Below are 17,605 nucleotides of genomic sequence, written 5' to 3'. Positions count from 1 at the left end.
GAGTTGTATCGGTGGTCGATAGAACTTCAGGGAATATTTGTTCTACCTTTAGCTCCTCATTGGGTTCGACACTCTTATTTAACGAAGAAGGCTACACACGATCTCTTATTCCTATGGGTTATCATCAGGCCTTGGTGCGGTGATACGTCTCCATCGTATCTATAATTTTGTATTGTTTCATGCCAATATACTACAACTTTCATATACTTTTGGCAACATTTTATATAATTTTTGTGACTAATTTATTGATCTAGTGCCCAGACCCAGTTCCTGTTTGTTGCATTTTTTTGTTTCACAGAATATCCATACCAAACAAAGTCCAAACGTGATAAAATTTATGGAGATTTATTTTGGAATATATGTGCTTTTTGGGAAGTGGAATCAACGCGAGACGATGCCCGAGGGGCCCACAAGCTCAAGGGGCACGCCTCCCTTCCCAGGGCGTGACTGGCAAGCTTGTGGCCACCTCATAGGTCATTTGGAGGTGTTTTTTGGCCGCAAGGAAGCTTATATCCAGATAAAAATTGTGTTAAAATTTTAGCCCAATCGGAGTTATGGATCTCCGGGAACTTAAGAAACGGTGAAAGGCCAAAAAACAGGAACGCGAAACAGAAGAGAGATACAGAGAGAGATCCAATCTCAGAGGAGCTCCTGCCCCTTTGTCGCCATGGAGGCCATGGACCAAAGGGGAAACTCTCGTCCCATGTAGGGGGAGGTAAAGGAAGAAGAAGAAGGAGGAGGAGGAGGAGGGGGCTCTCTCCCCCTCTCTCCTGGTGGCGTCGGAACACCGCTGGGGCCATCATTGTGACGGTGATCTACTGTGATAGCCTGGCTTATTAGGGATGATAGACTACTCATATCAATAAGGAATTCCTTCTTTTCCGGGAGCTGATACGTCTCCATCGTATCTACTTTTCCAAACACTTTTGACCTTGTTTTGGACTCTAACTTGCATGATTTGAATGGAACTAACCCGGTCTGACGCTGTTTTCAGCAGAATTGCCATGGTGTTATTTTTGTGCAAAAACAAAAGTTCTCAGAATGACCTGAAACTTCACGGAGAAAATTTCCGGAATATATAAAAAATACTGGCGAAAGAATCAATGTAAGGGGGCCCACACCCTATCCACGAGGGTGGGGGGCACGCCCCCTATCCCGTGGGCCTCCTGATGCTCCACCGACCTCAACTCCAACTCTACATATTCACGTTTGGGGAGAAAAAATTCATAGAGAAGGATTCATCGCGTTTTAGGATACGGAGCCACCGCCAAGCCCTAACCTCTCTCGGGAGGGCTGATCTGGAGTCCGTTCGGGGCTCCGGAGAGGGGAATCCATCGCCATCGTCATCATCAACCTTCCTCCATCACCAATTTCATGATGCTCACTGCCGTGCGTGAGTAATTCCATCGTAGGCTTGCTGGAAGGTGATGGGTTGGATGAGATTTATCATGTAATCGAGTTAGTTTTGTTAGGGTTTGATCCCTAGTATCCATTATGTTCTGAGATTGATGTTGCTATGACTTTTCTATGCTTAATGCTTGTCACTAGGGCCCGAGTGCCATGATTTCAGATCTGAACCTATTATGTTTCCATGAATATATGAGAGTTCTTGATCCTATTTTGCAAGTCAATAGTCACCTACTATGTGTTATGATCTGGTAGCCCCGAAGTGACAATAATCGGGACCACTCCCGGTGATGACCGTAGTTTGAGGAGTTCATGTATTCACTAAGTGTTAATGCTTTGGCGTGGTACTCTACTAAAAGGAGGCCTTAATATCCCTTAATTTACGATAGAACCCCACTGTCACGGGAGGGTAGGACAAAAGATGTCATGCAAGTTATTTTCCATAAGCACGTATGACTATATTAGGAATACATGCCTACATTACATTGATGAACTAGAGCTAGTTCTGTGTCACCCTATGTTATAACTGGTGCATGAGGAATCGCATCCGACATAATTATCCATCACTGATCCATTACCTACGTGCTTTTCACATATTGATCTTTGCTTAGTTACTTTTCCGTTGCTACTGTTACAATCATTACAAAACCAATACTATTACTTTTGCCACTGTTCCCGTTACTTCCATATTACTTTGCTACTAAATACTTTGCTGCATATATTAAGTCTTTCAGGTGCGATTGTATTGACAACTCAACTGTTAATACTTGAGAATATTCTTTGGCTCCCCTTGCGTTGAATCAATAAATTTGGGTTGAATACTCTACCCTCGAAAACTATTGCGATCCCCTATACTTGTGGGTTATCAAGACTATTTTCTTGCGCCGGCTGGGGAGCATAGCTCTATTCTTTGAGTCACTTGGGATTTATATCTGTTAATCACTATGAAGAACTTGAAAGATGAAAGAACCAATATTTTTCCCTCAACTATGAGGGGAGGTAAGGAACTGCCATCAAGCTCTGCACTTGATTCACCTTCTGTTATGAGTAAACTTGCGACACCTACACCTGCTATTCATTCTGATATGTCGCATGTTATTGATGATGCCACTTCTACTTTGCATGATGCTTATGATGAAACTACTTCTATGCTTGATAATACCGTGCCACTAGGTGAATTTCTTGATGAACAACTTGCTAGGGCTAGAGAGAATGAAATTATCGAAACTGATAATATTGATGAAAGTGATGATGAAGATTCTCCCCCTAGATATGAATTGCCTGTTGTGCCTGAGGGTTATGTTATGGATGAAGAAATTGCTAGAGACTTTTTAGCTTGCAATGATAGATATGATCTTAAGAAACTATTAGCTAAGCTGAAAGAAAAATCCTTGAATGCTAGAATGAAACATGACCCTGCTTTTGCTACTTCACCTATCTGTATCTGTGATAAGGATTATGATTTCTCTGTCGATCCTAAGTTAATTACTTTGGTTGAGTCTGACCCTTTTTATGGCTATGAATCTAAAACTGTTGTGGCACATCTTACTAAATTAAATGATACAACCACCCTGTTCACTAATGATGAGAAAACTCGCTATTACTTTATCCTTAAGTTGTTTCCATTCTCATTAAAGGGTGATGCTAAAATATGGTTTAATTCTCTTGATCCTGGTTGTGTGCGTAGTCCCCAAGATATGATTTATTACTTCTCTGCTAAATATTTCCCCGCTCATATGAAACAAGTTGCCTTAAGGGAAATATATAATTTTGTGCAAATTGAAGAAGCGAGTCTCCCACAAGCTTGGGGGAGGCTTCTCCGATTACTTAATGATTTGCCTGATCATCCTCTCAAGAAAAATGAAATACTTGATATATTTTATAATGGACTAACCAATGCTTCCAAACACCACCTGGATAGTTGTGCTGGTTGTGTTTTCAGAGAAAGAACTGTTGATCAAGCTGAATTTCTATTGAATAATATGTTGAGTAATGAAAATGATTGGACACTTCCTGAACCAAATCCTAAGCCAACCCCGAAGAAAAGGGGTATTCTATTTCTCAATCCTGAAGATATGCAAGAGGCAAAGAAATCTATGAAAGAAAAAGGTATTAAAGCTGAAGATGTTAAGAATTTACCACCTATTGAAAAATACATGGTCTTGATAACCCGACACAGGTAGTAAAGGTAAATTCTCTCTATAAATTTTATGAAGGTGATATTCCTTGTAATAAGTCTACTAGCCAATGCTTGGAAGAGTTTGATAATTTTATTGTTAAACAAGAAAACTGCAATGCTTTTGTTGGTAGACAATTGAAACGTAATGCTTATATGATTGAACACTTGAGTTATTATATGTCTAGAGTTAAAGGTGAACTTAAACTTATTAGTAAACATGCTTCTATGGCTACCACTCGAGTAGAACAAGTACTTAAAGCTCAGAATGATTTGCTCAATGAATTAGATAATAAGAAAAATGAAAATGATGTTAGAGTTGTGACTAGAGGGGGTAAAATGACTTAGGAACCTTTGTATCATGAGGTCCACCCTAAGAGAATTGAGCAAGATTCTCAGAGAACTAATGTTGATGCACCTAGTTATTCTAAGAGGAAGAAAAACAAAAATGATAAAACTTTGCATGCTTCTAGTGAACCTGTTGTTGACACGCCTGAGAATCCCAATGATATTTCTATTTCTGATGCTGAAACACAATCTGGTAATGAAGATGAACCTAGTGATAATGTTAATGATGATGTTCATGTTGATGCTCAACCTAGAAATGACAATGATGTAGAGATTGAACCTGCTGTTGATCTTGATAACCCACAATCAAAGAATCAACGTTATGATAAGAGAGACTTTGTTGCTAGCAAGCACGGTAAAGAAAGAGAACCATGGGTTCAGGATGATGATGATTTTGAGCGCTTTGCTGAAATGATTAGACCTATCTTTTTGCGTATGCATTTGACTGATATGCTTAAAATGAATCATTATGCTAAGTACATGAAAGATATTGTTACAAATAAAAGAAAGATACCGGAAGCTGAAATTTCCACCATGCTTGCTAATTATACTTTTAAGGGTGGAATGCCAAAGAAACTTGGAGATCAAGGAGTACCAACTATACCATGCTCCATTAAAAGAAACTATGTCAAAACTGCTTTATGTGATCTTGGAGCCGGAGTTAGCGCTATGTCTCTCTCTTTACATCGTAGACTTGATTTGAATGAGTTGACACCTACTGAAATATCTTTGCAAATGGCTGATAAATCAATTGCTATACCTGTCGGTATTTGTTAGGATGTGCCTCTTGTGGTTGTAAATGTTACTATTTTAACGGACTTCGTTATTCTTGATATTCCCGAGGACGATAGTATGTCTATTATTCTTGGTAGACCCTTTTTGAATACTGCAGGGGCTGTTATTGATTGCAACAAAGGCAATATCACTTTTCATGTTAATGGTAATGAGCATACGGTACACTTTCTGAGGAAACAACCTCAAGTCCACAGTATTAATTCTATTGGAAAAACTTCAACAATTACTATTGGAGGTTTTGAGTTTCCTCTTCCTACTATCAAGAAGAAATATGATATTATTATTGTTGGGGATGTGCATATCCCCGTTGAGGTAACTTAGTGCTATTCGAGAATTCTCCGGTTTCATGTTATTCGGAAAGAGTTTGTTAACAAGACTTGATCAACCTTGTTAGTGGATTCCTTTTGATGAGCATGAGAGATGAATTTAGAAATCACAACTCTCTGTACCCTCCTTTTACTTTCTACTATTTAGATTAAATAAAGTAAAAATAGTATTTTTTTTGTCTGTTTTCTGAATTATCCTTGCAATAAAAAATACCCCGAAAATAAAAGTTCTCCAAATGTACTGAAAATTTAATATGATTTTTCTAGAATATTTAAGAATTATTGGCACTAAGAACACACGTGGGGGCCTCACCACCTGGCCACGAGGGTCCAGGGCGCGCCCACTCCCCTGGGGGGCACCCCCTGCCTCATGGACCCCACGTGGGCCCCCTCCACTTATTCTTGCACCCACACACTTCTTCTTCCTCTAGAAAAAAAATCCTCCACCAGCTCAAACCCGAGTTCTAGCTCATCTTGCTGCCCTTTTCGATCTCCTTGCTCAAAGCTCCATTCACAAAACTACTTTGGGGGATTGTTCTTTGGTATGTGACTCCTCCAATGGTCCAATTAGTTTTTGTTCTAGTGCTTTATTTATTGCAAATTTTTGCTGCTTAGGTGACCCTGTTCTTGAGCTTGCATGTCAAATTTATGTGGTCAAAAGTAGTTTTAATGCATGATATGGCCTCTAGGCACTTGTAGGAGTAGTTGCTATCAATCTTGTTGAGTTTGGTTCACTTTTATTTTGAGTTACTAAAAATTTCAAAAAAAATTCAGAGGAAGAAATATGTTTAGGAAAATGTACCAAGGCGGGTCCTCAAGGAAGCAGGCACCTAGGCTCGCGATACATGAGCCGGACTATGAACTACCAAGAGAAGCTCAAGTGCGGCCTTGTGAATGGTCGTCAGAAGATTTTATGGTCCGGGCAGGCATCAAGGACGAATTTGATGCATATGTGCGTACATTGATCTTGAGAGCTTCGTGTCAGATAAGTGCCAGCAATACCTCTATCTAACTGATTCATTTGTGAGAAGGTGTAAATTTACATCCTCGCGCAATTCTCACACTATCCTAATTGATCTTTATGATAAATCATATACCATGGACCTAGAAGATTTTAATACTGCTTGTAAACTCCCGCACTGGGGCAATGTTAGTGAACCTCGCAAAACTGAATATAAAGACTTTCTTGCTAGTATTACTGTGGAGGAATCTAGGGAGATCACACAAGCTACCATAGGGAGCATTCATTTCCCTTCCATACATTATTTTGCTCTCTTCATTGGTAGATGCATTAAAGGTAAATATGAGGCTTGTCACATGTGGGTTCCAGATCTTAGTGCCCTCAAGAGTGCGGTATTAGGTGATAAACAATATAACTTGGGGGTTATTGTTGCATGTAGGTTGCATCCTAATAGTTTAAGTGGAGACTTGTTTGGTGGAATTTATGCAACTCATGTAGCTAATTTTCTTGAGATACCCATACATGAGAATGATATGGAATTGCCTCCTGCTTATCTAGACTATAATGCTATTGTTCGTCATCAGTTTGTTGAGAGGAATGAACGGTTCCTCCAATACCGTCTAATCTTTGACAGACGGTGCACCGTCCATGTTGCTCTCCCTGCTCCTGCTTTCTTTGACTTTCAGGCAAAAAGGAGATATGTTATAACCAAGGAAGAGGCGAACTTGTATGAGAGGAGGACGGAGGCAGCTCGTCTCCAAGCTGCAGCTCCTGAGGCAATAGCCGCTGCATCTCAATACGACCCAGTTACAACTTCGGATATCCGCCAGGCCAGCCGTGGCCATAGACCAACTTAGGCCAAAAGCCTAAGCTTGGGGGAGTACGTATTTATCACCGACATTACATTCATGTTCACACACTCATTTCAGTTGTCGGTGCTCATAGTTTTTCATCGTAATATCCATGCTAGTTTATTTTCTTTTCCGACATTCTTCTTGTGTGTTTGAAAAACCTTAAGAAAAACAAAAAAAATAGTTGTAGCTTTTAGCTAGTTTACTTTCCATGCTTGTAGTAGTAGTAAATTAAAGAAAACCCAAAAAGATTTCTCGTTCTTCTTTTGCTTGTTGGGAGCTTTTCCGTGTAAATAGTTTTATTTCCTTTCTTTTCTTTGGGGGTCGAGAGGAGAAGACCATGATGTTGAGTGGCTCTCATTTGCATTATTGTTGATCTAACCAAGAGCGCATATTACCTTGTCTTCTCTTGTCTATTAAATGCTTGCAGATTCCAGCTTAGTCTAATGCACGTGCACTATTATTATTATCCACACCGTTCGGTCGTGCAAGTGAAAGGCAATAATGATGATATTTGATGAATTGATTGAGATGAGAGAAGCTGGTATGAACTCGACCTATCTTGTTTTTGTAAATATGATTAGCTCACCGTTCCTGATTCAGCCTATTATGAATGAAACATGTTTGCAATGACAATTAGAGATTATAGTTGCTCATGCCATCCTTAATTAGCTAGGAGTTTATAATGGTTTACCTTGTGTGCCAACATGCTATTAAAATGGTTGTGATGTGGTATGATAGGGTGGTATCCTCCTTTGAACGATTCGAGTGGCTTGACTTGGCACATGTTCACGCATGTAGTTGAAACAAAATCAACATAGCCTTCACGATATTTATGTTCATGGTGAATTATATCCTACTCATGCTTGCACTCAGTGTTGATTAATTTTAATGCATGTTCATGACTGTTATCGCTCTCTAGCTGATCACTTCACAGTCTCTTTCTAGCCTCTAGCCTTCACTTGTACTAAGCGGGAATACTGTTTGTGCATCTTCCATAAACCCCCAAAAGTTATTCCATATGAGTCGACCATACCATCCTATATGCGGTATCTACATGTCGTTCCAAGTAAATTTGTATGTGCCAAACTCTAAACCTTCAAATGAAATTCTGTTTTGTATGCTCTAATAGCTCATGTATCAACTAGGATTATCTATATCTTCCATTCTAGGCGGGTTATTCTCAAGAGGAGTCGACTCCACTCCTCACTCACGAGAAAATGGCTGGTAACCGGGATGCCCAGTCCCATGCTTAAATTAAAATAATTTCAAACAAAACTCCCCCAGGATTGTTGTTAGTTGGAGGCACCCGTTGTTTCGGACAAGCCATGGATTGATATTTGTTGGTGGTAGGGGGAGTATAAACTTTACCATTCTGTTTGGGAACCGCCTATAATGTGTGTGGCATGGAAGATATCGAGATCTCTCGGTTGTTATGTTGACAATGAAAGTATACCACTCAAAATATTATTTATCTCTATTTCAAAAATCAAGCTCTGGCACCTCTACCAATCCCTGCTTCCCTCTGCGAAGGGCCTATCTACTTACTTTTATGTTGAGTCATCATCCTCTTATTAAAAAGCACCAGTTGGAGAGCACCCCTGTCATTTGCATGTATTACTATTAGTTTACATTGATTATGACTGTGCCTGGATCTCTTTTACCATGAATTACAATGTTTAGTCAGTCCTTGATCTTCAGAGGTGCTCTGCATTTATGTTTTGCGGTCTTAGAAAGGGCTAGCGAGATACCATCTTGTTATATTATATTATGATTGTTTTGAGAAAGTGTTGTCATCCGAGATTTATTATTATTGCTCGCTAGTTGATTATGCCATTGATATGAGTAAACATGAGACCTAAATGTTATTGTGAATATGGTTAGTTTATAATCTTTGCTAAAAATTTGAATGCTGGCTTTACATATTTACAACAACAAGATCAAATAGAGTTTGTAAAAGTTTTCCTTTATCACTTTCAGTTTGTCAACTGAATCGCTTGAGGACAAGGAAAGGTTTAAGCTTGGGGGAGTTGATACGTCTCCATGGTATCTACTTTTCCAAACACTTTTGACCTTGTTTTGGACTCTAACTTGCATGATTTGAATGGAACTAACCCGGACTAACGCTGTTTTAAACAGAATTGCCATGATGTTATTTTTGTGCAGAAACAAAAGTTCTCGGAATGACCTGAAACTTCACAGAGAATATTTTTGGAATATATAAAAAATACTGGCGAAAGAATCAACATCAGGGGGCCACACCCTATCCACGAGGGTGGGGGGCACACCCCCCTATCTCGTGGCCCCCCTGATGCTCCACCAACCTCAACTCCAACTCTATATATTCATGTTCGGGGAGAAAAAATCAGAGAGAAGGATTCATCACATTTTACGATACGGAGCCGCTGCCAAGCCCTAAACTGTCTTAGGAGGGCTGGTCTGGAGTCCATTCAGGGCTCCGGAGAGGGGAATCCGTCGCCATCGTTGAGGGAGTCCTAGATTAGGGGGTCTCCAGACAGCCGGACTATATCCTTTGGCCGGACTGTTGGACTATGAAGATACAAGATTGAAGACTTCGTCTCGTGTCCGGATGGGACTCTACTTGGCGTGGAAGGCAAGCTAGGCAATACGTATATGGATATCTCCTCCTTTGTAACCGACCTTGTGTAAGCCTAACCCTCTCCGGTGTCTATATAAACCGAAGAGTTTTTAGTCCGTAGGACAACAATCACAACATACAATCATACCATAGGCTAGCTTCTAGGGTTTAGCCTATCTGATCTCGTGGTAGATCTACTCTTGTACTACCCATATTATCAATATTAATCAAGCAGGATGTTGGGTTTTACCTCCATCAAGAGGGCCCGAACCTGGGTAAAACTTCGTGTCCCCTGCCTCCTGTTACCATCAGGCCTAGACGCATAGTTCGGGACCCCCTACCCGAGATCCACCGGTTTTGACACTGACATTGGTGCTTTCATTGAGAGTTCCGCTGTGCCGTCGCCACTAGGAAGGATGTCTCATCCCGTCTTTAAAGATGGCACTATTGCTGAGGGAGCTTTGGCTATCGGCCAAACTCTCCGGCTAGGTGGTTTTCTTATGACCGCCTGTTCGGCCGTTGCGCCGACGATGGCTTCTCGAGTCATCAAAAGAAATCTTCACGTCAACTCGGAACTCGCCGAGAAATTAGATCCAATGGAGCTCTCTTCCCTGAACGAGCTCTTGGATCGCATCACCGCCCTGGGAGTCGCTACAGACTACGATCAGATTGGGCCTAAACCCGATTTGAGAGAGATCAACTCTCCCCAGGTCAGCCATCACATTACAGTGGTGGAGGAACAATGCAGCAACCCTTCATCTATCTTAAGGACTAGCTATGTCCGGATTCCCGATCCCTCCAAGCCGGATACCTGCGGAGGGGAGGACGTCACTCAAGGCCTGAACCTAGAATCAGGCAGCGGGCTAGATTTATTGAAAAACATCCAAGAATCCAAACTTTTGAGTTCGGAAACTCCTTTGCCCCTGAGTCTCAGATTGGGTAAGGATTCGGATTCAATTCCACCCACCCACCCAAACATACACGATCTATCCCAAATTAGGCAAGAGCCCGAAGAAACAGTACACCATTACTGGGCCAGATTCCTCCTGGTCATGAACAGGATAGAGGATTGCCGCGAGGAAGACACAATTTCATTCTTCTGCAATAATTGCACGGACAAGGGAATCCTCAACACCATAAGTCACCGCGAAATCACACGCTTTGCCGACTTGGTGTCCATAGTACGAAAGTACTGTGCGATGGAAAGCGCCTGGAAAACCGAAATAAAATTTTGGGATAATCCGGCCCTGAATACAAACCCAGTCCGAAATAAAAGGGTGCATTATCACAATACACCTGGGTTAACTACCAAAAAGCAAAAGCCCTCTACGGGGCAAGGATCCGTACTGGAGGGATGGCTCAACGGACCCTGCAAAATTCATAGTACAGCGGATGCAATACCAACGCACATCCTTAGAGCATGTTGGATACTCCGGCAGGTGGCCAAAAGTGGTGAGGATCTACTCCTCCCAAAAACCACAGAGCACCATCCCGTGGACAACAATACGGTGTTAACGGTCTTTGAGACCTTCGCGTCAAATAATAGACGCAAGCGAACACTCCGCAGCATGGCCGAAATCTGCCACATAGTAGAAATAAATCCTTGGAGTGACACGGCTATTACATTCAATGCCAGTGACGAACCCAAATTCCGAACAGCCCGAGCACCAGCCGCACTAGTCCTCAGTCCAATCGTGGACGGCTTTCGACTCACCAAGGTACTCATGGATGGCGGCAGTGGATTAAACCTCATCTATGAGGAAACTCTTCAAAAGATGGAAATAGACTGGAGCAGCATTGAGCAAAGTAGCACAACCTTTAGAGGAATCATCCCCAGTCGGGAAGCACGCTGTGCCGGGAAAATCACACTAGATGTGGTATTCGGCACGCCGGATAATTACAGGTCCGAAGAAATTACATTCCAAGTGGCCTCGTTCAACAGCGGATACCACGCTCTACTAGGGCGGGAGGCGTTTACAATCTTCCAAGCCATACCCCATTACGGGTACATAAAGCTCAAAATGCCCGAGCCCAACGAAATCATCACTCTTGCTAGTGATCCGGACATAGCACTCCGCGTCGAAAATAAGATAGCCGCACTGGCCCTCGAGGCACTATCCAAAGCCCTAGCGGCCGAGGAACTAACTACGCTGCGCTCCACGGTGAACAGGGACGATGTGATACTCGATAAAAGATCCAAGTCCACCTCCTTGAAAGTGTGTTATATTGACTGGAGGGGGGGGTGAATAGGCGATTTTTATGAAAGTCTTCAAAACATGGGAGTTTTGAAGACAAACGATAAAAATAGACCTATTACCATGCAGCGGAAGGTAGACTACACTAGGCAAACCATAGTCAGGTATTCAATGAAGTGAAAGCACAAAGACTAATAGCAGCTAGGTAGTAAGGATCGGGTAGGAAGATATTGTGAAGCCAAATAGAACACACAGTCACTCAGTGAAGACAAATGATAGAGCAAACAAACAATGACTTCACAAGGAGTAACAGTAAGTAACATGAAGTGAAGATGAAACTAGTGACTCGTTGAAGACAATGATATGTTGAACCAGTTCCAGTTGCTGTGACAACTGTACGTCTGGTTGGAGAGGCTAGGTATTTAAACCTTAGGAGACACAGTCCCGGACACCCAGTCCTGAACACGTAGCTCAGAACACCCAGTCCTCACCGTATTCTCCTTGAGCTAAGGTCACATAGACCTCACCCAATCACTCTGGTAAGTCTTCAAGGTAGACTCCCAAACCTTCACAGACTTCGTTCACTGGCAATCCACAATGTCTCTTGGAAGCTCAGAACGCGACGCCTAACCGGCTGGAGGATGCACAGTCCTCAAGTGTAATAAGTCTTCAGATTACATAGACAAGAAGACTTAAGTGATTCCCAATTCTCTCTGGCTCTGGTGGTTAGGTCTTTATCCCCGCAAGGAATTCTCTCTCAAAGGCTTCGAGGTGGGTTGCTCTCAAACGACAAAAGCGGTGCTTTCAATCTGAGCACCCAACCGTTTATGGTTGTAGGGGGTGGGCTATTTATAGCCACTTGGCAACCCGACCTGATTTGTCCGAAATGACCCTGGGTCACTAAGGAACTGACACGTGTTCCAACGGTCAGATTTCAAACTCACACGGAAACTTTACTTGGGCTACAAGCAAAGCTGACTTGTCCGACTCTGGACAAGATTCGCTCTCATTGTCTTCACTCGAAGACATAGGTTTTTGGTTTAGGCATCACTTCAGTCATTCTGACTGGTTCTCTTGGACCCCACTTAATAGTACGGTGGTTCCTATGACTCAACACAAAAGAAAAAGAACTACGAAAGATCTAAGTCTTCGAGCTCCATAGGCTTCATATCGTGTCTTCTCTTGTCATAGTCTTCAATGTGAATATCTTCATATACCACCTTTGACTTCAATGTCTTCATACATTTTTAGGGGTCATCTTTGGTAGTAAAACCGAATCATGAGGGACTTCTACCTGTGTTATTCTGCAATTCTTACAAACACATTAGTCCCTCAACTAGGTTTGTCGTCAATACTCCAAAACCAACTAGGGATGGAACTAGATGCACTTACAATCTCCCCCTTTTTGGTGATTGATGACAAACTAGTTGAAGTTTTCAACGGGAAATATAATATGAATTGTCTTCATAAGTTGCAAGGGCTCCCCCTGAAGATGTGCATATAAGTTAATTTGCTTTTGGAATGCAAATGCACATGGCAGGTGGTACTTGTGGAGATCCACTTCAACTTATGATGACAATCCACTATGCATGTGAAAGTATATGAAGATAATGCCATGCATAATGGAAAATGGACGTCTGCAGAATGAGCTAAGTGCGGAATTTATCGTCGCACATGCGGAATTTATCTTCGCAAAACAAGGTGGCAAATAAGTAGCAGACGACCATCTAGTTTAAGTGTTACAACTCATAAGAACCAAATGTAGCAAAAAACGAGAGTTGTAAGCACGAAGCAAAATATAAGGCACCCGCCCATATGAACCCGCTTGAAGACTATCAATCTCATATGCTTCTCCCCCTTTTGTCAGTAATGACCAAAAAGGTTTGAAGACATAGAGCCTCCACTCATTCCCATGAGGAGTAGGTGAAGTAGCAGGGTTGTTGGTGTTGTTTGGCGGTGCAGAAGAGCTTGGAGGTGCTGAAGGAGGTGGCGGTGAAGTAGCATCGTCTTCTTCCTCAATAATTCTAGCAGTGACTGTGGCAGCAGAGGAAGAGAACTCAGAGTCTTCAAGGGATGGAGTTCCTAGCAGCACAGCCCTTTGAGGAGGTGTGGAGTCAAACTTGAATCTCTCAGTGAAGCCATCCTCTTGAAGATCAGCTTCAGAAAGCATCATCGTTAGCCCTTTCCATGTGCGGCGACAGGTTTCATGGGCAACGAAAGCATTCTTGGTGGCAAGATTTCGAGTGCGATTAACATCCACCAAGAGCTTTTCATCTGACGCTTCAGCCAGTCATGATGCCTATCTTGTTTCTGATGTAGAGCCACAAGAAGCTCTTGGTCGTTGAGAACACGAGTGCGCTTCTTGGGTCTTGGAGGAGTGGCACTGTCAGTGGCTTCAGTGGAAGCAGCGTGTGGTGCATGTGTAGTGCTAGCCAAAGGATACACCCGAGAAACTGCTTCAACGCCTTCAACGTTCTGTGTAAAACTCTGATGTTCTGCATTCTGAAGACTTAGAGGTTGCTTGGCAGGCTCAGAATATATGGCTTCAGTAGACATGTCCACGTCAGGCAAGAAGATCCGATGGTTGCGGGCTGAGGGCTGATAAGAGATGGCGGAGTGTAGCTTGATCAGCCGCATGACCCAAGGGGCGTAGAACTTCAAACCAAATAGATCAATGCCTGATGTAGCAAGTTGGCGTATGAAGAAGTCCTGTGCATTGAAGCATTTGCCATGAAGTATATAGAAGACCAAAGTCTTCATTGCACCCTGAAGCTTGACATTTGGAGAGCGCCCTTTGATAGGCCAGAGAGTTCGCCTGATGATGTGATAGATGGTTCTGGGCAGGTACTCAAGGTCTTCAACGAAGAACTCTGTGGGATACGCAGCATCTTGGGGCAATGGCTTCATCATGCTGAGCATTTGACTCATATTAGGTTCTGGCCGCTGAAAGATGCTCTCAATAGCTTCAGCATGCAGCTGACAGCCTTGCTTGAAGAGATCGCCAGGAGTGGGCAAGCTAGTGAGCTCAATGATGTCAAATGCATTGGCTTCATGATGAACGTTGTCAGTCATCCACTCCAGGACCCAAGTCTTCGGATCTCTGCTGTATCCTTTGATGTGAAGTGTGGCATAGAATTGTAGCAGCAGCTCTTCATTCCAATGCTCTTCAGTAGTAACAAATTGCAGCAGACCCACTTGCTTGAAGCAATCCAACGCTTCTTCTAGATAGGGCAGACCAGCTATAGCTTCAACGTCAAGGCGCTTGTGTGGGAAGATGCGACCTTGGTTGTAAAGAATGCAAGAGTAATAGCTTCGCTGAGGATAGCTCCAGAACCGATCAGATGATATCCGTTCCCGTGAGTAGGGGTTCCTGGAGCTATTGAAGAACGTGTTGTCTGCCCTGAAGCCATTGATGTTGAAGGAGCCAGGTGCTGATGCAGGACCTGGAAACCTTGGCAGTCTTGGGATTGGCTTCTGGACCTGAGGCCTGTGCTCAACATGATAGTTGAATTGGGGACCTGCAGCAGACTCAGGAACAGAAGTGGCGGGATCAGTGGCTTCGCTGTTTCTGAAGCTTTTGTTGGGGAGGGCTCCACATTAGCTTCGTTGTTGGTTGTGGCAGCCTCAAGATTTTCATCCTCCACTTGACTAGCTGGAGGGTCGGTCACAGGCACGTTCTCCTGGAGAACTGCTTCTTGGTGGAGCAGGGGAGTGGGATCTTGTGGTACTTCTTCTTCTGCGGCTGATGCAGCCGGAATGTCTTCAGCATAGACTTCAGGCCTTGGACCTTTGCGAAGCCTACGGAACGCAGACGACGCCTGTGGAGTTGGAGTGGGCTGGGCCTCATAGTCTTCTTCCTCTTGTGGGCGATCCGCCCATGAAGCATCCTGTGCAATTGGCGTCAGTGGACGACCAATGCTGATGAGTTTGCTGTTTTCTAACTGAGGAAGGACTGCATCATCTTCTACATTGTCATGATGACCAATGTCTTCAGCAGCGATGGGATCAGCTGCTGGAATGTCTTCAGCTTTAGGAGCCTCTATGGAAGCAGGCTCATGAACCATCAGTTGATGTTCTGCGTCAGGATGAACCATAGAAATGGGTTCAACTATCAATGGCTCTGTGGGAGCAGCCCGAGCTTTCTTGGTTTTTCGCTTTTTCTTGGTGGGGGCAGTAGGAGAGTCTTCAGAGTGTTTCCTCTTCCTGGCTTCAGCCTCAACAGTTCTTGTCTTCTTGAGCTCTGAAGCTGTTGACCGGCTCTTTGGCTTCGAGCCAGTCATTCTTGTTGGGAAGACAATCGGAACTGCTTCTTGCCTTGGTGCATCAGATTTAGCCGTAGCAGGCTTCTTCTTCTTCTTTGCGGCCATCCTGGGGTCGATGCCAGGACGCCCAAGTGCCTTGTGCTTCTCAGCCTCATTATAGGCTTGCACACATCTGTCAGCCAGAGTCTTCATGCGCTCACGCGAACCCTAAGCTTCTGCATGCTTCTTCACAAAGGCTTCCTTGAGCTCGTGCATCATTGTCTTGAAGTTCTTCACTTCTTGCACGCTGAGCTTGGCCATATGCTTCTTGAACTGAGCCTTTTCATAGTCAATCTTCTGCTTCAGCTCAACAATGCGCTGGGCAATAGCAAGTTCTGAAGCAATGGCGCCTTGGAAGGCGACACTGAGGCCAATGGGTAGCTGCAGATCTTCAAAGCTGATGTTTGGCGTGTCAAACCACTCGTCAATGAAGTTGTGGATGATGGTGACATCAAAGAGAGGTAGATCATTGAAGATTTATGCTTCTTTGCTCTTGATGAGTTGCTCAAGAGCGTCATCTGCAAGATCTTCATCACTTGACAGATCAATGTTGTCGTTGCGCAGAATGGCAGCAGCTGTTAGCTCTTTGCCAGTGTGAAACAGAGGCATCTTGGCCTTCTGGGGCCTTGAGACGCGTGATAAGTCTTCAGACTGCACACTGTCTTCAGGAGGTGCAGTTGCCAATGGCTTCGCCCTTGAGATTTTTGGTGAAGGGGCCGGTTTTGAAGCTTTTGGCTTCTTCAACTGCTTTGGCTTCAGCACTGCAGGCGCGTCATCAGACTCAGTGTCAGCTGCAGGCTCATTCACTGAAGTCCCTTGAACCAAGATGTAGGTGATGAGGCCTTCAAGGTTGGCGAAAGGGCCGATGACATTGGGTTCTGCATGTCGTGTGCCATCTGCCCTTGGAGATGAGGGACCAGGGTTGAAGTCTAACCCAAAAGTCGTCTTGTTCTGCTTCGCTGAGTTCTGAGCAAACTGGAAGTTGCGCTTGAACAGATTGTCGTCACGACACCATAGCAATGACGACGAGTGTGCATCAGCAGGCTGTGGTCCATGAACCATGCATGGATAGAAGCCTTGAGCAATGGCTTCATCTCTGGACCTGGGTAGAAGATTCTTGAATAGGATGTCTCCCCACGGTCTCCTGATGGCGCTTTTCTCAGCATACTCCTGGGTCACAAATCTGTGTATGAACCATTGTCCTGCCCAATATCTTCGAATCCATTGGATTCGGGTCTTGCGCTGACTGTAATCCTCTTCAGGGTCTGTCTTGTACATTTCTGAGAGTTCATCTGGCAGATCTCTGGAGGTCTCACCACGACGTTTTCTGCCACCCTTCCTTGCTGCTTTCTCTGAAGCCATAAACTTTAACTTGAAAGGCTTCAAGACGTTCAAAGGCTTCAAAGGTTTTTGTTTGCTGGACCAACAAGAACTGGCTTCGGGAGAATTCATGTGGAGGAATGAGCATTGAAAACGGACTTAATGGTTGTCTCTGTATCTTCTGCTGACAAGGACGCAGAGAAGACATTCGATAGTTTCAATAGAATGCATATGACTTGGAGAGATAGAGTTTGAGATAGAAAGCATAGAGAAGTTAGGGTCCGATCACATTCACTTAGTTCAAAAGATTCAACACGAAGACATAG

The sequence above is a fragment of the Triticum dicoccoides genome, chromosome 3A, assembly GCF_002162155.2.
Source record: "Triticum dicoccoides isolate Atlit2015 ecotype Zavitan chromosome 3A, WEW_v2.0, whole genome shotgun sequence".
NCBI lineage: Eukaryota > Viridiplantae > Streptophyta > Magnoliopsida > Poales > Poaceae > Triticum > Triticum dicoccoides.
The sequence above is the reverse complement of the archived record's forward strand: the minus strand, read 5'-3'. Positions refer to the sequence as shown.